We start from the raw sequence: 23,228 nt of genomic DNA, 5'->3' as shown, positions 1-23,228 counted from the left end.
ACAGACACTATCAGTGACATTAAGTAAGGACTTACTATATATAAAGTTGTTTGGTATTGTCCCACAGATCATTGCTCTCTCTGTTTATCTATCTCTTTCTTTCACTCTTGCTCCCTCTCCTTATCCCATGAGAAAAATCATTCTGTCTTTAACCATTAAGCATAATGTTAGCTGGACGTATTTGTGCAGAAGTCCTTCATCAGACTGAGAAATTTCATATCTATTTCCAGATTGTTAGGAATGTATTTCATATTTTGTAAAATATTTTTTTTTATATTTATGAAGATGATCCAATGGTTTTTCTTTTATAGTTTGTTAATATGGGAAATCACATTGATTAATTGTCAAATATTAAACCAACCTTTAATCCTGGGTATAGAGCTACTTGATCATCATGGCAGACAGATCTTAAGGCATCCTCCAGATTCCTACCTCCTGGTATTCAAACTCTTATGTAATCTCCTCCCTTTGATGAACGGTGACTTGCTTTTAACCAATAAAATGCTGCAAAGGGGATGGGATATACATGATCACGTGTACATGATTATGTGATTACACTACATAAAGTTGTAGCATTCATCTAACTGGAGTCTTTCACTCCCTTGCTGGATTTGAGGAAGCAAATGGCCATGTTAGGTTCCCAACATGGCAAGGAACTTCAGCTTGTCTATAGGAGTTGAGGATGACCTCTGGCCAACAGTCATTAAGAAATGGAATTCTTCAGTCTCACAACCACAAAAAACTTAATTCTGCCAACAAATGCATGAATTTGGACGCATATCCCTCCCCAGATGAGAACCTTGATTGCGGAGAGGCCAGTTAAACCATGCCCAGACTCCTGTCCCACGGGAATTGAAAGATAATAAATGTGAGCTGTGTTTTAAGCTAAGCTTGTGGTAATGTTCTTATGTTGAATAACATAATTGATATAGATTTTTGGAATGGAAGGGGAGGGTTGATATAACAAATACCTGAAAACACGGGAATGGCTTTGGATCAGGCCAGTGGGCAGAAACCAGACGAATTTTAAACAGCAAGATTGAGAAAGCCTAAACTGTCTTGGACAGGCTATTAAAAGAAATCTGGACATTAAGAATGCTGCCAGTGAGAACTAAAGGAAGAGAAGAACATGTTATTGGAAACTAGAGGAAGCAGGATGCTTCTCAGTGACAGAGAGCTTAGCACAGTTGTCTTCTGCAATTATGTAGAAAGCAGAACTTACAAGTTGTTAACTTAATTATCTAAGGATATTTCCAAGCAAAATGTTGAAGGTGCCACTTGGTTTCTTCTCACTGCTATGAATAAAATGTGTGACAAGAGAGATAAATTGAGGAAAAAACTATTAAACTAAAAGGAACCAAAAGTTGATGATTTTGAAAATTCTCAGCCTCTTCAAATGGTAAAGTATGCTAATAGTGAGAGACAGCTTCCAAGCACTCTCAGAAAAGTGCACTCTAGAAAAAAAGCTGTGGGTGTGATTCTACAATCTTTTACTAAAACCTCAAAGAGATCAAAAAGTCAGAGCATTCAGCCACACAAAGAGCCTTTTGAAGAGATTAAGGGTACGCCTCACAGATCTTCTCAAACCATAATCCTCTAGGAAATGTAAAGTCATTGTCCCTCAGCCATCTCCGCAGAAGCCTAAGGTAGAAAAGGGATTTTTCAAAAAAATATGTGGGTGCAGCTTTTGTCTCATGGAGTGAACCCCGGGAAAATCCATGGAAAACCCACAGAGTTCTTGAGAAAATTGTTTCAGAAGGAATACTGTCAGCTTTAACTGAAAATACAGAAGACAAAATGAGAGGAGAGTTATAACCCCAAATTCTACTGGTAAGAAGCAGGTTGATAAAACTACTCAATTGTAAACATACATAAAATGATTCTATACTCAATTCCAGTGTCGAGAGGAGGGGCTTACCCATACAAACAAGCAATTCTCTGAAACCAGGTGGGTGTCCTACAATTCAACTAAATTTTGACACTATCTGGAGATAGGATAAGATCCCACAAAGGCTCCAACTCAGAGGGCTGCCTACTCCCCAACTTCAGACACCAGTCACAAGTCTGGGCTGTCATCTGTGCTTCTGACTATAGATTGGAGGTTCTGAAAACCCCCTCCCGGGGTTTGATTAATTTGCTAGAATGGCTCACAGAACTCAGAAATACATTTTACTTAGCAGATTACCAGTTTACTATAGAAGGATATAATTCAAGAACAGCCAGATGAAAGAAACGCGTAGGGCAAGGTATGAGGAAAGGACCTGGAGCTTCCATGCTCTCTCCAAATGTGCCACTCTTCCCAAATCTCCATGTGTTCACTCTCCAAACTCTCCTCCTGGGTTTTTATGGAGGCTTCATTACACAGGCATGATTTATGAAATCATTAGCCATTGGTTTTGAACTCAATCTCTAGGCCCTCTCCCCTCTTAGGAGGTTGAGAAATGGAACTAAAAGTTCCAGCACTCTAATCACGTGGTCAGTTCTCCAGGCAAGGAGCCCCATCCTTTGGTTACTAGGAACTTTCCAAAAGTCACTCATTAACATAACAAAAACACCTTTACTGCCCTCATCATTTTGGAAATTCCAAGGGTTTTAGGAGCTCTGAGACTGGGACAAAGACCTGATATATATTTCTTACCATAAATCACAATATTACAATGTGCTGCCTTTCATTTAAGAAAGGATAACACAGAAGGTAGAACTAAGATCCCAGAAAGCAGATCCTAAAGCCATAGAAAATTATTCCAGAAAGCAGATCCTAAAGCCATAGAAAATTATTCCCAAGCCTTGAAATCTAATCAAAGAACTCGGCGTTTTCTCAGCTAAATTTCAGAATTACTATGGACCAATGATTCCTTATCACCGTTCATTTCCCCCTTTTGAACAAGTATATCTGTAGCTGCTGTCTTATGCCTCTCCCACCATCCTCTCTTGGGTGTATTGGGGAAAGATAACTTGTCTATTTAGTTTTAGAGATTGATGGAGGAACTATGCTCAAAGGTGCCTCACACACACCTGACCTAATTCAGATAAGGCAATTCTGGACTTGGAGAAATTGCTCTAATGAGATTAGACTCTTGGGGATTTGGGTGATGGATGAAGGTCTTTTCTATATGAGAGGGGCAGACTGCAGCAGACAGACTCTCATGATCCCCACCTCCATTCATGCTCTTGCACCAATGCCTCCTCTTGAATGTGGATGGGACCTGTGACTTGCTTCTAACCAATAGAATATGGCAAAGGTGATGGGGTGTATGTAATGCCAAGTGTATGATTACATGACATAAGATTGTAGCACTTGTTTCACTGGAGTTGCTCACTCTCTTGCTGGCTCTTAGGAAGGAAAGGACCATTTGGGGGAACCCATAAGGGCCAAGAACTGTGTGTGGCATCTCAGAGATAAGGGAAGTCTCTGGTCAGTAGCCATCAGGAAACTGAAGCCCACAGAAGCCAAAGAACTGAATTCTGTCAACAAATGTGTGAGTTTGTAAACTGATCTTTTCGCAGTCAAGCCTCCAGGTGAGAACCTTGCTGTAGTGGGCTGAGTTGTGGCCCCAAACACATGTCCACTTCTTGATCCAGGAACATGTGAATGTTACCTTGGAAAAAGGGCATTTGCAGATGTGATTAGGTTAATAATCTGGAGTTGACGAGATTGTCCTGAATTATTATATCCCGGTGGGCCCTAAATGCCATCACAAATATTTTGTTATTTTAGGGTTTTCGTATACATCTCTAACTTAACCACAGTCTACCCTCAAGTGATATTGTACCTCTTCATGTTTACTACACCTTACAATAGTATACTTTTCTTCTCTCCTGGCCTCTGTTCTGTTGTCATGCATTTTACTTTCACATGTTAAAATTTCACTTTTTTACTATTTTTATTTAAACAGTGAATTGCCTTTAAAGAAATTTAAATAAAAAGAAAAATAATTTATATTTCCCATGATTTACTATTTCCAGTGTTATTCTTTCCTTTGTGTAGAATGTATTTCCATCTGGTATCATTTTCCTTTAGCCTGAAGGGCTCCCGTCAATATTTCTTATAGTATAATTTTGATGGTGATGAAATCTTTTAGTTTTTGTAAGTCTGAAAAAAAATATTCATTTGCCATCACTTTCAAATGATATTTTTTTTTCACTGTGTATGTAATTCTAGGTTGTCAGTTTTATTTTGTTTTCCATTTCTATAAATTAAAGATATTTCCCCACTTTCTTATCACTTGCATTCTTTCCAATAAGAAATCTGCTGTCATCCTTAACTTTGTTTTCCATATGTTACTTGTCTTTTTTTTAATTTTTTCTGCATGCTTTTCAGATTTTCTCTATCCTGGATTTTATGCCATTTGATTGAAATGTAGCTTGCAATCTTCTTTAATTTTTTTGTGCTTGGAGTTTGTTAAGCTTCTAGTATCTATGAATGTATAATTTTCATCCAATTTGGATTTTTTTTGGCTATTATTTCTTTCAACTATTTTTTCTGTTCCTCATTCTCTCTCTTCCTCTTCAGAGACTACAATTATATGTATATTAGTTGACTAACAGTTTTTCTACCAATCATCAATGCACTGTTCATTTTTGTATTCTTTTATCTCTCTTTATTTTATTTTAAATGGTTTCTATTGGCATGTCCCCAAGCCTACTAATCTTTTCTTCTGACATGTATAATCTGTCATTAATACCACTCATTGTAGTTTAATGTCATATATTATAGTGTTTGTTTCTAGAAGTTTGATTCTTTTTTATAGCTTCCATGAATCTATTTTATTGTTTGAGCTATGGAATACAGGTGTAACTGTTTTAATGTCCCTTTCTGCTAATTGTAACATCTGTATTTGTTCTTGGTCAGTTTGATGAATTGATTTGTCTTTTACTATATCTTTATTATATTTATCTTTTATGATTATCTTTATTGCATTTTTCTGCTTTTTTACATGCCTGGCAATTTTTTTATTGCATGAATTATGAATTTTACTTTATTCAATTCTGGACATTTTTGTGTTCATCTTCATATTCCTGAGATACTATTATGTTGCTTGGAAAGAGTTTGAACTTTTTAGGTCTTACATCTAAGATATATTTTTAGGGAGGATCAGAACAGTGTTTAATATAGGGCTAATTATTTCCCACTGCTGAGACAAGACTCTTTCAAGTACACTGCACAATATAATTTACAAGATTTTCTTCTTTGGGTCGTGGTAACAAGCATCATTTTCAGCCTCGTGTGGGTACAACTACTGTGCCCTCTAATATTTTCAGGTGATATTTTCCTCCCAGCCTCAGAGGAATTCACAGGCATGAACTGATCAGTATTCTGCTGACTACTCATAGAGGACCCTTTGCAGGTACCCAGAGTTCTTTCTTTACACAGTTTTTTCCTCTCTCGTACTCTGTCCTACCAACTCTAGCCAACTTGTTCTTCTTGGATTTCAGCTCCATCTCCTAAATTCAGGTGTCTCCTGGGGATTGCCCTTCCCTCTGTCACAGTCTGAAAACTCTTACAAGGCAAAAACTGGGGCATTCATAGGGCTTACCTCTTGCTTCTGAGAAATCACCATTCTTTGTCTTGTTTAATGTCCAGTGTCTTGTTTCATGTATTTTGTCCAGTTATTTATTTTGTAGTTTCACACAGAAGGGTAAATCTAGTCAATGTTACTCCGTGTTGGTTATAACTAGAATCTCACTAGCATTTCTTTTGTTTCCTTTTCATTTTTTGCATCTCTCTTCTGAAATTCTCATCTCTTTCTCTATGTTGTTTACTTTTTCTACGACATCTTTTAGCGTACTTGTTACTATTATTTTAAACTTTCTATCTGTACCATCGCTAATATGTTTTAATTAGCTATTTCCTCTCTTGACTAAGGGTCACTTTTTTTTTTTTGGCATCTTCAAAGGTCTCAATTTTTATTATATAATGAACATTTTATATAAAAGAACATTATCCAAAAAAGTAAATAATATTTCTAGGAAATGTCATGTTCCTTCTGTGAAGCTTCAAGATTGCAGGGCTAAGCCTGATATGTAGTCAGCCTGAGTCTGAGCTTTGTTTCAGTTTTAGCTTGATTCAGTTTTCTACTGGCTTTAAATGTTTTCAGAGAGGTCAGTTTTTCCCTTCAACAGGTCTTAGACTCTGAACACCTCCAAGACTCTAGAGATTTCTTTATGCTTTATCCAAAGATACCAGTTTTCTAACCAAAGGAGACCTCTCTTTGCTTTATAGCCTGACTGCCAAGGTCACTAGTGAGCTCTCTGGATCTACCTTCAAATTCCTGTCCCGCTGATATCTGAAATTGTGGGGTGCTTGCACTTTCTTCATTTGGTCATTGAAAGCCCACAGTGTCTAAGATGGTGTTCTTCGGCTTTCCTAACCTGCCTCCCAACTCTAGAGAGCAGCTGCCTTGCACTTGGGCAAGATCCCTCATGCCTCATAGGAGATCTCTCTCAGCTCTCTGGTCTTAGCCATCAATATATTGCCCGTGAACTTGATAAAGACCGATATTAAGGAGTTGGTAGATGGGTACAAATACACTCTTTGTCTGGGGATCCTTGGCATTCTAATTTTCTACATTATCTCATACACAGTCTTTATAATTTTCCTACAAGTTTAGTGCGTTTCTCCCTACCATCTATACTAGATTTCTCCTCTTTTCCATTGGTCCATCTTGTTCTGGTTGTTAGGGCAAGAGTGACAGCCTTTTTTGAATTTTCTATATCATAACCAGAAACAAAGGTACCCTAAACCTTTCTTTTAACACTGCATTTTGTAAAAAGTGAAAAGTGCCTCTTTCTTAGAGGAGTTTAGTTTTCCTGTTATAGAAGAAATTCTACTTATCATTGAGTTTGCCTGAATTCCCTGAGGGTTGAGGGCTGAGGCAGAGAATTGGGGATTTCTAGATTTGGAAGAAAACTCAGGAATTTTCCTGTCCAATTCCCTAATGGATGCTTCTTACTTGGAGACTCACCCACCAAGCTGGTTTTGTGTGGGTGTCTTTTAGTTTCTCTGTGTCTAAGTGTGATCATCTCTGACCACAGTTTGCCCAGCAGTTCCTACTGTACAGTGGCTCTTTTTTTTCTCTCAATTTTGAACATTAAACCAAAACAACATCCAGAAAACTTTCCATGTGCCCAATGAGCTTTGTTTGTTCTGGCTCACACTCTGCATTTGAACTTGGACTGTGCCATCTTTTTTCAGAATGGATCAATCCATATGAATCCAAGATCCCTGGTCTTATTTGATTACTAAGTTGCTTAATTGGAATTTGGGTTGTTTTGTTTTTGAACACTTATATCCATTAGTTTTTGTTTTGTTTTGTTTTTCACTTCATGATCTGTTGTGGCACTGAAGGTTTAGAGGAAGCCCAGCTCATGGTAACAGACACACACTCTTTAATAATGACTTTATATTTTTAAAAACAGGACCTATAAATCCTAAATAATTTGTCATTTTATTGGCCAAGTAGAAATGGTGGTTAATGTAGTTATACAAAATTATGTTAGTTATTTACTCACAGTGGCAGTAAGTACACAGAAAACATGTGACTTCACTCATTTATAAGGCACAGGTTAGCACGTCTGGTGACTGCTATGTAATTTGTTCCATGACAACACTAGTCTCTCTGTTGTATCATTGCAAAGCAAGAGAGCCTCTTTTCTGATCTTTGTAGATCTGTATTATATTGACCATTTTGAGCTCTTTTTAAAAACAATTTAAAAAAAGTGATTTACTAAAAGTTAGGATTACCTGGTAGCAATAATAAAGATACTACCATTTATTAAGCTCTTATTATGTGTCAGGCACTGTAGGTCTTTCACATACATTATCCCATTTAAAACTCATCACATTCTTGATTAATAGCTTCCAAATTATTACCACAATTTAACTGATGAGGAAGCTGGGAACATCCCAAGGTCAAAGAGATAGTGAGTGACAGTCCAAAGCCAGGTCTGCCTATCCCCAGAGACAGTGCTTTCTCTGAGACCATGCTGTCTCCCATGCCTGGCACAGACTTTTCTCATCCATCCTCCTTCTCCTCTGCATACTTCAGTCCTTAGTCAAGTGAGTTCTCTATCCCATCCTAACCAATCAGTGTCCAGCTCAGCATTGGCCCAGGGCAGATCAGTGGTACTCTATGATTCTCTTCTCCTAGTTTCCTCTCCTCCCCCTTTATTATCTATTATCCAATTTCCTACCATGCTGCCCCATACCAGGTATATTTCAGCAGATGCAGGCCTGGTAGAGAAGGGGGAAAATGAAGGTCCAGTTCTGTGGGGAGATGTGAAAAATCCCACCGTTAGAGTCACTGCTTGAGTAGACAAAGAATGTCAGGAACAGAAATCAGAACAGCGATCACCTCTGAGATGGAGGATGAAGACTAGGTGGGCAAGTGGACACTTCTGAGGTGGTGGAAATGTTTTAAATCTTGTTTGGGGTGTTGTTTACATGGGCATATGCATTTGTCAAAACCATAGAACTCTATACTTAAAATGTATCTATTCTCTATATAAAATTAGACCTCAATTTAAAAATTTTAAAGAATATTCTGTTTTTTTAAAGAATGCAAGTGCTATGCCACACAGATGGCTACCTTTCAAATGACATGTCTTTTACCTGTGAGTATCTGTTTGAGTCCTCACTCACATGCCCACATGCTCCAGTTACATTTGTGAACTAGTTAGTTGACTCTTGGTCTCCATCAGAGGTTTTGACAAGCTTCCTATAATTAAAGGGATCAGACTATGCCACCCCAAAATATGCCACTGTGGGATGAGGATTATTTTGAATTGAAGGCAACTGAGAAAAAGCAGACACAGGAAAAGCTTGCTGCCCTTCTACTATCTTTCTAAAAGCAGGCCATAGATGTCCTTTATGAAGGTGTATCTCACTCTTGTACCAGGAAGGGAAGAACAGCCTTTATCACCAGAAATAGAGACGGCAACACTGAGATGAATCTGCATAGGCACAACCTTACTAACTAATACTTACCTTCCATTAGTTTCCCCTGCACATTTACCTTCCCACGACTTACCACCCCTAGAAGCTCAAACCCCTTTTCCTTTGTCTTGTCACTTCTCCATAATTTTATTGCCCTTTGTTAAAATGGTATATAAGCTCCCTAAGTTTAACCACTTCTTTTCTAAGAAGTCCTATATTCGTATAAACGTTAAAATATTAACATCAAATGAAATGTATGCCTTTTCTCTTATTAATCAGTCTTGTCAGTCTAATTTGTAGGGTCCAGCTGAGAACTTAAGAGGGAAGAGAAAGTTTTCCTCCCCTAAAGCAGCTGAGGCTCAAGGACACCAGGAGAGAAAAGATCTGTTGACCATAGCACTCGAGGTTCTAAAAGGAGAGGGAGGCACCATACGGAGTCATGACTGTGACACCCAGAGCAGGTCACCCTCTGTAAAGGGCACTCTGGTCCCAACCATGATTCAAGAGAGGACAGATCAACCCCTGCCTGTGCTCTTTCAGAAACTGTCTCACAGCCAAGGGCAAGGAGACTTCCCAAGCATCTGATCTCTGGACTTTGCCATGAGGAAGTTAACCCTCCACTGTTCCCGTCTTCTTCCCTTTGTGTAAAATGCTGGTTCTCGAACCTCAGAGGCTCCTGGCCCTTGGAAGGTATAGGTGAGCAGGATCCTGAGGTTCCAGAAAATGCCGAACCGTGAGCCCTGGCAAAGTGACCCTGGGCCAGCCAAGGGTCAGCATCACCGTGCCAACCCAGCCACGGAGCAGTGGAAATGCCAGAACCACCTGTGCCCTGCCTTCCTCTTCTCTCTCCTTCTCTTCCCCATCTCCCAACTGGCTTGCCTTTGATTTCAACACAGAAGACTCAGGCCTGTTATGTACCTGTATACACTCTAAAGACAAGAATACAGACAAAAAATAAGTAGAGATGAACATTAAATTGCCTAGCCCAGCTCTCCAGCAGAACCAGGAAAGGCAGTCAGAATGAGTCAACCAAACAGAAGTTTGTTGGCTTCAGGCAATCTAGGGTGTGGGTTTATTGTTTCCCAGGTCTTTTCTTTGTCCTAGCAGAATACCTCCGTGAGGTATTTCAACAGAACTGTGAAGCCCTCCACCTGCCTGCAGTCTCCCCTTTAAACTACAATATCCAAGGACTCCACAAAGCTGCTACTCCCATTTCAGGGGCCCCCTGAGCCCAGGCTTCTTCTCCCTCCTCTGATTTCAGGAATGAACTCTGATATCAGTCATGTACACCTTATTGACAATTTTGTTTTTCTTAAAAGTTTACTTAGAATCTAATGTGTGACACCCACTCCACTGGGCTGTAGGCATACAGAAGTGAATTAAAACAATCCCAAGTTCAGCACTGAAGAGAACGGCAGTACATACTAAAGCCATTTGAAACTGTCTTGCTGGGTAATAGCTGCAAAATTCAAGTTCTGGAAAATGCAAAGCATCCATTTCCCTTGTACATTAGGCCGGGTGTAATTGGTTTCTATCTTCAGGCAGGCGATTGAACTAAATGCTCTAACAGGAAGGCTGCACCCATGTTTGAGTCCCTTTTTGCACAATAACCTGTTATTTTGTGATTGGCATAATATTATCCGAGGGTTTTGTGAGATTTTGTTTAAACTGGAAAGAAATATTGAAAGCAAGGAGTTTCTTTTTTATAATGACCAAGTACAACACTATTGCTAATGGTCCCCATCTGAGTGGCTTTCAGTTACCAGGAAAGAGATTAAGTAGTCTATACTAACTTTGCAGCTCTTTACTCTGAAGCTTGAACCAAGAGCAGGGTCAAGTACACAGGCGGCATCTTTCATTACTGTGGGGCAAGCCTCCAGTCAAACCATCAGAGTGGAGCCTTCTGGTCTCCAGCAAGTCATTATGTACTTAGGATTATCATTAATTTTCTCTCCCTGAAGTGCTTCTAATGAATGTGAGGGCTGTGGGCGAACGCTGTCTTTGCATTCACTGATAAAAGGTTCTATGTTCAATTTTCTAAAAGGGCCCTTAGAGAATCCCCAATTTCCTGCCTCTTCCTAGGAAGAAACTGACTTTGTGCTGCCTTCAAAAAGGGCGAACTGAGTCCTCTTAGTGCAAAAGCAAAAGCTTCCTGAAATTTAGAAGGAAAAGTTACCAGGACATTTTGGAAACTTCGAAGCTTTGCTGACCTGTCCCTTTGGAGACTGACAGTGTAGATGGAGCCGTTTTTAGCTATTGCTGCCATAAGAACTACACAAGCCGATGTCTGTGTGGCTTCTGCTTCTCCATCCCTTTTTGTATTAACACAGCTTCGGCCTCCATCCTGGGAAACATACGCAAGCTCCTACAAGTCCCACTGAACCCGGCACAGAAGACCCACCTTTCGCTTTCTAAGACGGAGTCCACACTGCCCAGTGCTTGACTCAACTAGTTCTGTTGGCCATATCCTCAGGTGTCGCACATGATCGAGGACATCAGCTCTCTTAGACACACTGGGGATAAATCCGGGGCAAGAAAGCTGGGCTTCTTTGTGTCAGCCAAGGGAGGGAAGAACATAATAGGTCCAAGGAGAAGTAGCTTTCAGCAGCCAACATGGTTCACACACAGACCTCTGTCACGTCATCTTTTATTAAGCCATAGAGACTCTGGGCATTTGTTGTCAAGCTTTAAAGCTTTAATGAAGTTATTGTCATGAACTAGAACGGGTTGTTGATGTGTTCAAAGTGTTCAAACAATACCTTCTGTGTGGGGCCCTTGTGAAGGAACACGCAGGAGTTCTGAGCACAAGGACGTCCTGTATTTCAGGGCCCTGTTGGGTGATGTTCTTCCACCACAGTCTGGGCCACTCCCGCCGGAGTCCAGGGTGGTTGCTGTGGTATTTCAGCCACTGCTATTACCGTTTGCCTTAAGCGGCCTTTATTCCTCCTAACAGTGCTCAGAAAGGCCAGCCCACGTAGGCCAGCACATCCACCATCTGCCTAATCTCCATGTTTGCCGCTGCAAACAGCACTGCAGATGACCCATGTATTCAAGAAGAGAGCTCTGTCCATAGACAGATAACGTCCTGAATTTCCACACGTTCCAACATAGTTCAAATGCATCTGTCGCATAACAGACCTAGCAAAGTCTTGGTTTGGGTTTTGTTTCATTATCCACATGAATAATTATACCTTGGGCACCAGGGTGTAAGAGCTAGTTCTCAACCCAATAGCTTGGACATTAGGGACCAAAGTCAGCCCCTCAAACTCTGCCTGCCGGCTTCAGGGTATTTCAATGGTTTTCTTGAGAACTGTGCTGAGTAAGAAGTTGCTAAATAGCTAAAATGAGCAGTTCTTGCCTTGGGCAGAAATGAGGCATTTCTTCAAGAGAGCTACAAGTTAAAAAGTTAGAAGTTCTAGATGAGGTGACAGAAAACATAGGCGCTATTCAGACTCTGACGCTAATGAGCCCCCGGTCTTGGTAAGGCATTCTTTGAGTTTAAAGTTCGCATTATTAGAGGGTTTCAAACAGTCGTCTGGAGAGTTGTTGGGCATTTGGAAGAACCTCAGGGACGTAAGAATCCGGGGAGGCCTGATGAAACTGTACTTACCCGCTATTTCACCCCGAGCCTCTCCTGCCTCACTTCTTTTGTAGATTGTGGCTGAGTAGGATTTGTTTTGAATAAAGAGTTTTACTGTGTATGAAACACCACCATAGAACAGCTTGAAGACTTCTGGATTAGACACTCTCAGAGGCCTTGCCCCATTCTTACATTCTAAGATTTTTGGACTCTGTAGCAGTATTGGAGTGTAAACCCCATAGCTTGATTTCTCGCTGAAGGACAGCTAAACACGTACTGTTGCCATGGTTAGGTAGATGCTGGCATAGGCCACAGGGACGCACAAGGCTGGCTCAGCCCCTGGGAAATGAAACAGTAAGCCAAGCAAGCTTGGGGGCAGATAATAGCAGAGCTAAAAGAAAACTATTGTTATTCAAGTGAGAAATTTAATTAGACCCTGTTGCACTGAAGAAACTTCAGTTCTGAGAAGGAAAATATGGAGGGCATTCAAAAGTATTGATAAGGAGTCTTTTCTGATCCCCTTCCACACCCCTCCACCCCGACAGCCCCCAAACCCTACTAATCTAATTGTCAAGATATTCCACAGATTTGGGATACTCAGCAGGAAGTGTGCTGTTGTAGTGTGTTGGTCAACAATTGTTATTCTGGATTCTCTGACCAGTTCAGATAATCTCTTACTAATTCTTTTGCCTAACTGCTCCTACCTTCCAGCCATGAAACTCCTTTCCTCTTACTAACCTGGAGAAATCAATAGCTACTCCAAAACTCTAGAAATTTAGTTTCTCAGGAAGAACTTGGCATTGCAGTAGTGTTTGCATTACAAAAAAGCCAGTCTGTTTTATTAAGATTAGTGAGTTCAGGAAGGTCTTTGTCGTATGAAACATCAAACACCTGATTCACTGGCTCAAAAAATTTTTTCAGTCAGTTCTTTTGAAGCTAGGTAGACACAAGCTATGTGTGGAAACAATGAACAAAAATGCTGTGTCATTGAGGCATTGTGTAGTTGGTATTGGTACCACATGCAAAAATTTCAGGCAAAATAGGAAATCTGATGTGACCTTTCAAAAGGAACTGGTAGAATTAAGCCTTTTGTCTGTGTTGTCATGTGATTTACATATTATTTCTATACTATTATATATTCACTTACAATGTTTTGTGAGATAATAAATCTTTTTCATTATTGTAATTGTACTCAAATTCAAAGCTCAGGGCCGGAAACAGGTGACATAAACTTGTTTTAAAGTGAGGCCATCTTATTTTTGCAAGGAAAGAACTCTGAGTCAGATGACATGGATCGTAGTCCTGGATATTGTTGTATATTTGCAAAGACAGTTGCTCAACTTCTCTTAGTTGAACGCCTTGCTCAAGTGTGGTTAGGAGCCTAAGCACAGAATCAAACAAACCTGGGTTTGCATCAGTTATGAACTGAGGGATCTTGGGCAATTTATTTCACCACTGCATGTGTCACTTTTATCACCTGTAAAATGGGCATAATAATTATATCTACCTCATAAAGTTGTTGTAAAGATGAGAGAGCATACAGTCAGTGTTCAGTAAGTGTTCATTATTCTTATTATTGACCTTGATGCTCCTACATAATGATGATTTTGTAGCAATCTGCCTCTAAGATTGTTTTCAATTTTAAAATTCTGTGCTCCTCAGGCTTGTGTAAATTTCAAAACATACAACTGGTCCCAAGAGCCATGAGGATAGCTTCTAGCTGAGGTGACCGTGATGAGGTGAGCCTGCCCGCAGGCACTCAGAGTAAACTGGCACAGGGCACTGGCAGGGAGGCTCAAGGCTGCATTGGAGAGTCTTCAATGAGACACTGAAGGTGTCAGGATGGAGGCTATAGACCATAAATCAGTCAGGAGAAACTCAGCCCAAAATGCTGAATAGGCAGGCAGGGAGGGAGGACATGGGGTCGGGGAGGGATGAGAAGTGGGAATTAAAGTCAGGTACTCAGCCAAGAAATCTGACGAGGGAGAAGCACATGGAGGTGAGGGTCCCGCATGGAGGAGGTCCTTTGCAGTGGCGTAAAGTGCCCGGCGAGAGCAACGGCTGGTGCCCTGCTCCTCAAAGTGTGTGGTCTGTGGCCCAGCAGCACCAGCGTCATCCAGGACTTGGACGGAAATTGAGAATTTCAGGCCCTGCCCCAGATCTCCTGGACCAGGAGGTGCATTTTACCAGGACTCCCAGCTGGAGGGCTGGGTGAATGAAGCTTAGCCTACCACATGAATCAATTCTGTTGAAGTAAAGACATATAGTGAGATAGAAAAAAAGTCAGGTAGGAAACATTTTCTAAAGAATGGGAAAGCACTCAGCCACGAAACTTAAACAGGGAAACCTGGTTTTAGTTTTGTTTTCCAAAAAAAGAAAATTTAAACAGTGTCTTCTAAGCATGGTTTTCCTACATAGTGTAATAAACTGCCACCAGCTAGTGGATGCTGCAGAATACAGCCAATGCCAAGTTGCCTGTGATCTTATGTACTGCCATCACCTTCCAAAAGGGTAGAGATGCCTCACAGAGGAAATCCAAACAGAATTCTGCCATCTGATACTATAAGAAGTGAGCCTCTGCTTCCTTCCTATAAAGGCGTTTTCCGCAGGACATCAAGAGTCAGGTTCTCCTCATGGGAGTTGACAGTCTTCGGTGCCAGGACACCCTGATAGGGCCCATCAAGGGCTTGTCCCAGGCACAACTGTGAGGGGTGCAAGTGAAACTATGTCTTGGCATCTGTCTGACTGAGCTCTTTTGCTCATGGCACTCCCGCTTGTTTTATGGTTAAGGAAGCTAAGGTAATTTGCCCAACAGGACAACTCTTGTAGTTTCCAGAACTAGAATTTGTATAGGGATCTCTGTGTCCACAAAGCCTCGGGTGTCACCTTCCTGCTGTATTGCATCTCACACTGTTGGTCCATTTGGGGTCAGATGAGGCGGCTCTCCTCAAAAAGCCTGAAGTTCTTGTTCCAATTGTTGTTCCAATTTTAATAGAGTGGACATTTGTTTCAGCCCAATTCAGCATGATTCTGTAACCCACATGCAGAGACATGAAATAACCAAACCACAAAGCGCTGAAAAAACTCTATTCTGTGTAAACTCAGAGGCAGGACATTCCTTTGAGGTAGAGATGCTTCTTGAAAAACAGTCAAATAGGAAATACTTCCTGAATAATGGGAAAGTGCTCAGACAAAAAAAAAAAATTAAAACTATCAAAACCTTTAAAACCCCTCCCATCCAAAGAACCCAGAACGAGTTCATTTTCTTCCCAGTGGCACCACCATGAAGAAGCACATCCCCCAAAATGTTCTGGGTTGTATCCATTTGTGCAGCATTTGTCAGGGGCATAGCATCTCAAGATAAAGCAAGCTTTTAAGGTCTTAGTCCTCAAAGTGTAGTTCCCAAACCAGTAGCATTATCCAGTAGCTTGTTAGAAATGCAATCTGAGGTCCCACCTGAGACCTGCTGAACCAGAATCTGCATTTCAGCAAGATCCTCAGGTCACTGGTATATACCTTCAAATTTGAGAAATTCTTTTTAAGGTACTGTTAATTAGAAGTATCTAAAGCTGATTGACCCAGGTGATAGTCGGAATCATTCTCCTGACCTTTGATAAGCAGATTCCATCATGCTTGATTACCTGAATGGAGCTATTCCTGCGAAAAGGGTGAGCCTTTAGGAGGAGAGTAGTTAACAAAATTGGCAACTCTATTTGGTGTATCACAGATGATGCCAGTTTTCAAAGACCCAAAATATAATAAAATGCCCTGTCATGCAGGGTGCCACGCAGGGTCTCAGCTCCCGCTCCCCACATAAGAACGCAGGATATGGTGAGGCCAAAAAGGAACACCCACGGATCCATAGATAGGGGAGTCATATCATTATATTCTCACTGGCAGCTGCGTTGGAGACATAGGAAGCAGGAGCCACACGATCCACAACCTGCCATCCACTTGTCTCTGCCAACCAACTTCACTTGCTAGCTGCAATCCGCCTCTCTGCAATCCGTAATCCACACTCCACCACGCCACGCCAGGACGCCACAACTCCACGCCACACCACTATACCATCCCTTTGCTAGCTTAGCCATGGCAGTTATATCAGTGGCTAATGGCTAACCGGTAACAGCTGATGGCCAACTAGGCACAGCTGATGACCATCTACTATCTGAGCCAGCACCTTTCTATGTGAGGCCAAGAGCCTGGAAACTGCTTTCTGGGGCTCTGTCCCCACACCTTTGCAACTTAATTTTGCCTGCTGGCTGGCGTTAGGAATGGGATGGCAAGGAGGGGAAGATGCCACCTTTTAACCCTCTTAGTCTGGTCTGAATTCTGCTGAGAACCCTTGTTGTGGTCCCTTTTATTATTTTCCTCCCATTCCTGTGGGCTTAAAGATTTGGAAATACCTGGACTTCCCCAGCCCACCTGGCCCTGGGCCCTGAGGCATGTTCCCTTCTGCTCCCTGACCTGTGGTTGCACAGAATGAATGTAAAGCTACAGACACCAGCTCAAATCCCCAGGATCAGTTCCTGCCTCCACTGCTTGTTAGCTGGCAAAGTGATTTGCCCTTTCTGTGCCTGAATTTTCCCAGCTGTGAATGGAGTTTATCATAGTGTGCCCTTGAGGGGTGCCCTGGAGGATTGTTCTGAGGATGAGTTAATATGTATTAACATGATGTTGGGTGCAACATGATAACACCTGGCACATGGTAAAGGTAGTTATCATTTTAGGGCATCAGATTTAGAACTACACCCAGGCACTTTTTCCCCCACAGGGTAAAAGAGTTAGACTTCTACTAACCACTATTAAATTGGGGTCACTGCCCTCATTGCCTGGGTCTCAGGATTCTACTTGGTCTGAGGAAAGAATGAGCTACTCTTGGTGAGTATGGAGCTAGAATTTGGGGATACCTGGGGTGCTTGGGTATACCAACACAACTTGACCCCTGTCATGCGGGGTGTCATGCGGGGTCTCTGGAACAACTCCCCACATAAGAACGCAGGACATGGTGAGGCCAAAAAGGAACACCCACGGAGCAATAGGTAGGGGAGCCATACTACTATACTCTTGCTGGCGGCTGGGTTGGAGACACAGGAAGCAGGAGCCACAGGATCCGCAACCCGCCGTCCACTTCTCTCTGGCAACCAACCCCACTTGCTAGCTGCAATCCGCGCTTGTTAGCTCAGCCTACCATCTTCTTGCTAGCCCCCATTTTGCTGCTAGCGTGGCCACAGCAGTTATAGTAGTGGCCAATGGCTTATTGGTTACAGCTGACAGCCAACTAGCCACAGCTGATGGCCATGCAATCACAGTTGATGGCCATTTACTACCTGAGCCAGCACCTTTCCACCTAAGGCTGAGAGCCTGGAAACTGCACTCCTGGCTCTGTCCCCACAACCCCCAAGCTGAAAGTCTGGGGACTACACCATTATCCTATTTATAAACGAGCAGAAAGTTCTCTTGAGAACTGGCTATAGGTTTGTTTAGGTGGCTCCTGCTTGGCTGGGATGGCCTATGCTTATTATAGCTGCTTGGCTTAGTTCTCCGCAGCCTGGCAAAGTGGAGTTCAGCCTGAGGTCAAGCTCTGTTGAAATTGGCAATGTGACATACGCAGGCTTGCGATAACCCCAGGGCTTCCCTTGGAATTTGGTGTTGTCCTACTCTCTAAGCTGGCATTGCAACCTCAGAAGTTTATCCTGGGACTGGACTGGACCAGCATCATCAATTTCCCAAAGATAAAACGAGCAAATGCTTTAGTGTGAGAGAGCTACTTCAGCTAAAGGATAAGCTAGCTACCTTAACAGCAGAAAATTGGGGATATGCGATTACATTTCCTAAATCTACACAGACGAGGGTGTCTTTGGTACTTTCTGCTTCTGGTTCACACTAGGCTGTTTTTTTTGTGTTTTTTTTTTTTTTTCACCATTAAGAGCCAGAGACATATTAACCCTTAGCAAACTGTTTCTTTATCTGTTTTTGTTTGTTTGTTTTTTGGGTGCTTTTTTTGTTTTTTTTTGTTTTTCTTTAATGTTACTACAGTAGGTATTTACATTTCAAACTCCGGGGAAAAAAAAACAAAACAGAATTGTCTATTTCAGCCAGTCCATGGAACTTTGCCTAATAATACACAATATTTACAGGAATCCGGCAGAATCCATCTCTCAGAACCTAAACCAAAACCAAAATCCTACGTTTATTTTCAGAATGAATTCTGACAACAAAGTAATAGTCAAGTCCTTTTACAATAGAAACACAAAATCAGTTAATGCTATTGTTTGATCTTTAGAAAAGGAAATTAGAAAAGGAAGACCTGGCTTTGGGCCCATAAAAAGTAGCAGATGATAAAGTCTTGATTGAGATACCCGTCCTGAGTAGAAAACGTCTTCGTCAGGTCAATGCAATGATTTCAATGAAGGTTTGAAATAGATGTGGAAACTTGAGTAATCCAAAGCTCCTGGAAAGATAAGGAAAACAGAAGAAAAAAGTCTTGCAGAAGAATGAGGAAAGAGACATAACATAAAAATACACAGGAAAAAAATTATTATTCCTTACCTGTGTGTGTGTGTGTGTGTGTGTGTGTGTGTGTGTATTCAAGCCTTTGTCAAAACCAAGTTGGAAAACCATAAAAGTCTTTGAATGATAAACTTTAATTAACACATATGTAAATTTCACATAATGATATTTCTTTATACCAAATTCATAGTGTCTGAAAATGACCCTGGTTAAAACTGACAAAAGGTCAAATAAAAAGCCAATGAAAACAAATGTGTTAGCAAATTGTACTTTCTAATCCCATATAAAAATAAGGAGAACCCAGATTTAAGGTGGTCTTTAACCTCGACAGTAAGGGCAGGATTCTAGGTGAATTTTTAAAGGAGAAGGTGAATTTTGGAGAATGAAGAGAAATCAGAATTCACTATGAATGGGTCAAGTCCAGACAGTTTAATTTCCACTTTGGACAAGCCTGTTAGACAAGCAGTCAGGGAAGAGGTGAAGGGGTGAGCAAAGCGAATATGACCTTCCCCAAAGCATGTGACAGTGCGTAACATGTGGCTCTGTAGACAAGATAGAGACCTGTGGACCGAAAGCTAAAATAATTAAATGAGTTAGTAGCTGAAGGAGAACAAAGGATACAAAGGATGCTGACTGATGTCCCTTTGCAGAATAGTTTCTTTAGAGGCATATTCTTCATTCTCAGCCTAATCCTGTTAGCTTTGTTATCAGTGACTTTGGTACATGGAGAAAGCATTCTCACACAGTTGCAGGTAACCTGAAAGTTGGAAGGATGGGAAATGTGCTGAATGATAGACACAGAGTACAATTAGTTGTTGGATATCTGTCCCCGTTTTTAAAAATCCAATAGTTTCTTTGCTATTTCTAAAAATGTTGTGAGACTCTTACTCAAAGAGCAAGAGGCTTTCATGAAGAGCTACTTGCATGTCTTATAATTTCATGGTTAAATCTGCCTTGAAGCTGAGATGGCTTATATCTCTCATTCACCTTTATTTAGCCATTTATTCCAATGGAATTCTATTACAGTCTATGGCCTAGCTATGTAAGTTGAATATGAAAGCTCTTGCAAAACCTATATTTTCATTCCACCCCCAAGAATGAAGATTAATTGGGTTGAACTCCAGATAGACAAGATACTTTCAAGTAGTGTACAACATTTGAATTTCGATTCCTTATTGTTTTTGTCATAATGATTTAAAACTCTTAGATTAATTGCATGCATAATCATCTACTAAAGAGAAAAATGTGTTTCCATGTGCTAATGAAACATTTTATGAGCGTGAACCTGGAGTGATCTTTAAAGTGACTTAATTACTGCCTGAAAAAATGGCATAATGTTACTAATGACACAGCTCAAATTATCTCTGACATATATTCTCCAAAACCCGTCACTTCAGCACTTTCAATTGCCAAAGGTACGTTCTGCAGTCAGAGCACTCAGGCAGGCACAGCAGAAGGCCATGATGCTCAGAGTGAGAAATGCCAAAGAGCTGTGTGAGACCCACCGCACCCCTGCCATACCAAAGCTGGAGCTGACTACTGGCTGCAGATTAACTCCACTGCAAGTACCTGCCCCACCCCCATCCTTGGATAGCCTTTGTTACAGATTTATATTTTATGTTTTCATTCCAAAATGTATATATTTTTGCAAGCCATATTTAATTTTTCTCAAAGATGTGCTAAAAACAAAATAAAACACTGATAATATATTTTGAAATAAAATATCCAAGTCCAAATCTTCTCTGCCAAAACCTGAAATTGGAACACATAAGAATCCAACTGAATGTTTGTACAAGCTCTGAAACTTATATAAAGTTAGGCGAAGCAACTCAACCCATCTAGCAGGATGTTTTGTTATTGGGGAATTTGGTGCCCAAAGCAAAGTTGTTTTTCCTCAAACACCAATATGGGACGTTCATTCGAGTATAAAAATCTGGAATTGGTCTGCTTGTCAGTACCCGTCAAAGTATGAGCATGAGGCTCTGTTCACGTTACCCTTCCTGCTTAAAACCACTGCTCTTAGGATGAAGATCAAAACCCTCCATACGCCTGCAACACCACAGCACCGCCCCCCCACCCCGACCTGCCTCTCCCTATCTTTGTTTGCCGCCTTTCCCTGCCCTTTGCCTGCTGTAACTTTCTCCAACACATCACACTCCTTTTCCTTCTGAGGCTCTGTACGTGATATTCCCTCTCCCTTGATGTTCCCGTCTCATAAGCATAGTTTAAGATTAAGCTCACAGTGCATATCCTTAGGAAGGAGTCTCTCGAATTTCACAGTGGCTCACTTGCCCCACTGAACACTCTCAACATTGCCTGTACCTTCCCTTTGTGATGCTGATCACTGTTTACAATTATACGCTTGTGTGCTCAGTCGGTTTATTTGCTCACCACTGTGAGCATGTAAATGTCTGACATAGAGAAGTCATTCACTAAATACATGGAGAGGGAAGACTATTTGGACATGTTATTTGTCCATTTCTGAAGGGACTCTATATTCTCTCCTGGGATCAAGTCAGACCACCCCAAGACTGTGCAGGGGTATGATATTCTTGGCTTTTTTGGAGGTTGCCAAAAGGAATTTTTCAGAGAGAATGCTTCTGCCGTCATCTGTGAGGGAGCTTCACTGGAATGACATGTTGTCTCTCCAGGGAAGGAGGGAGAGCTAGCTTTCCTGTTGAGTTTAGGGCAAGGTACCGGGTATGTGTAGCCCTGCACTCTCCCTGCCCTTTCTCTTGGAAGTTACCTTGTCTACAGAAAACAGACATTCCACGCTGTCTCTTTGGGTATCTCACAGGGACAGATCCCCACATGCTAGCCCTGTGATGGCCCAGCACTTCCTATGACTAGCTACATAAGCCTGTCAGGTTTCAGGGTTCAGTACTAGGAACACAGCTTATCTGTAGATAAAAGCCACATTCTCCAAAATTATATTTGTCATTAATACAAGTAATATTTTGTCTCTCTGATTCAATCTTGATGCCAGAATTCGACAATTCATTACTTGAGCCACCTCCTAGCCATCAGAAACAACTTAAGAAATCTTCTTCTACATTTATTATAAAATAGGACTGAAGCTAAATATAATTCCCATGGTATCACCAGTCACCATATATAGAATTCTAATTTACAAGTTCTTCTCAGAATTTAGCGTGAGGAAAATGTTTCTCCTCCTAAGGAGCTGGTGGTACCCCTTCTCCTTTCTAATAAAGAGAATTATGAAACGAGTCCAAGATGCCAGCAAGTCCAAGACCTAATATGAAGTTAAACCAGGGCAGTCAGATTGACCTCAGTGAGCATATGTGCACCCGTTTTACCCTGATGCTGTGTTCCGATTTAGTCATGTAGCTTTATTTACTTATTTTTGTATTGTATGCCACAACTTCCTCAAGTTATATTTCGAAAAGGATAGGTACACCCATGGTTTAAAAACATGAGATAACATGAGTTGGCAACCAAAGAAACGCCAAGGAAGATTTATTGAGTGCGACCTAAGAGCTATGCTAAGAACTTTACATCCATTACCTTATTTAATCCTCATTATAACACAGCAGTTTAATACCATTATTATGACTCCTATTGAAGAGGTGAATAAACCGAGGTGTGGGTGGGTCTGTTTGCTCGAGGTCATACTGCTCATGTAATGGATTTGAACACACTTGACTCCAGAACCTGAACTCTGAACTGCTATCCCATACCATCGTGAACTTGGAAGAAGATTCAGCCTTAATGATACTTATTTTAGTGTCTAACTGTAGGAGAAGTCACCATTACCTAATTCATTCTTTTGGACTCACCTCACCTTTACGACTTAAGCTAGATTACGCTTGGGGCAGTCACTTGGAAAATGAAGGCACAAAGTGTTATGTTATTAACTAGACTTTGTATTAGGTTGGTGCAAAAGTAATCGCGGTGTTTGCAATTACTTTTAGCTTTTGAAACTGCAATTACTTTTGCACCAACCTAATAATTTTTTAACTGTCACAATCTAGTTTTAGGCAATGACTCTCTCAAATTATCAGAATCCAAAATTCCATTGATATGAAAGGATAAGAAAACAGACTCATTTCAGGGACTTAAAACAGAACCCGTGAGTTCTGGAGGTATGACCAACCAGCCCCTCTACATTTTCTCAGACTTGGGACTAGGCAATATATTTGACATGACAGAGCAGGAAACAAACAGACGGGGACCTGTCCT

This window comes from Rhinolophus ferrumequinum, chromosome 5, assembly GCF_004115265.2.
Source record: "Rhinolophus ferrumequinum isolate MPI-CBG mRhiFer1 chromosome 5, mRhiFer1_v1.p, whole genome shotgun sequence".
Taxonomy (NCBI): domain Eukaryota; kingdom Metazoa; phylum Chordata; class Mammalia; order Chiroptera; family Rhinolophidae; genus Rhinolophus; species Rhinolophus ferrumequinum.
The sequence above is the reverse complement of the archived record's forward strand: the minus strand, read 5'-3'. Positions refer to the sequence as shown.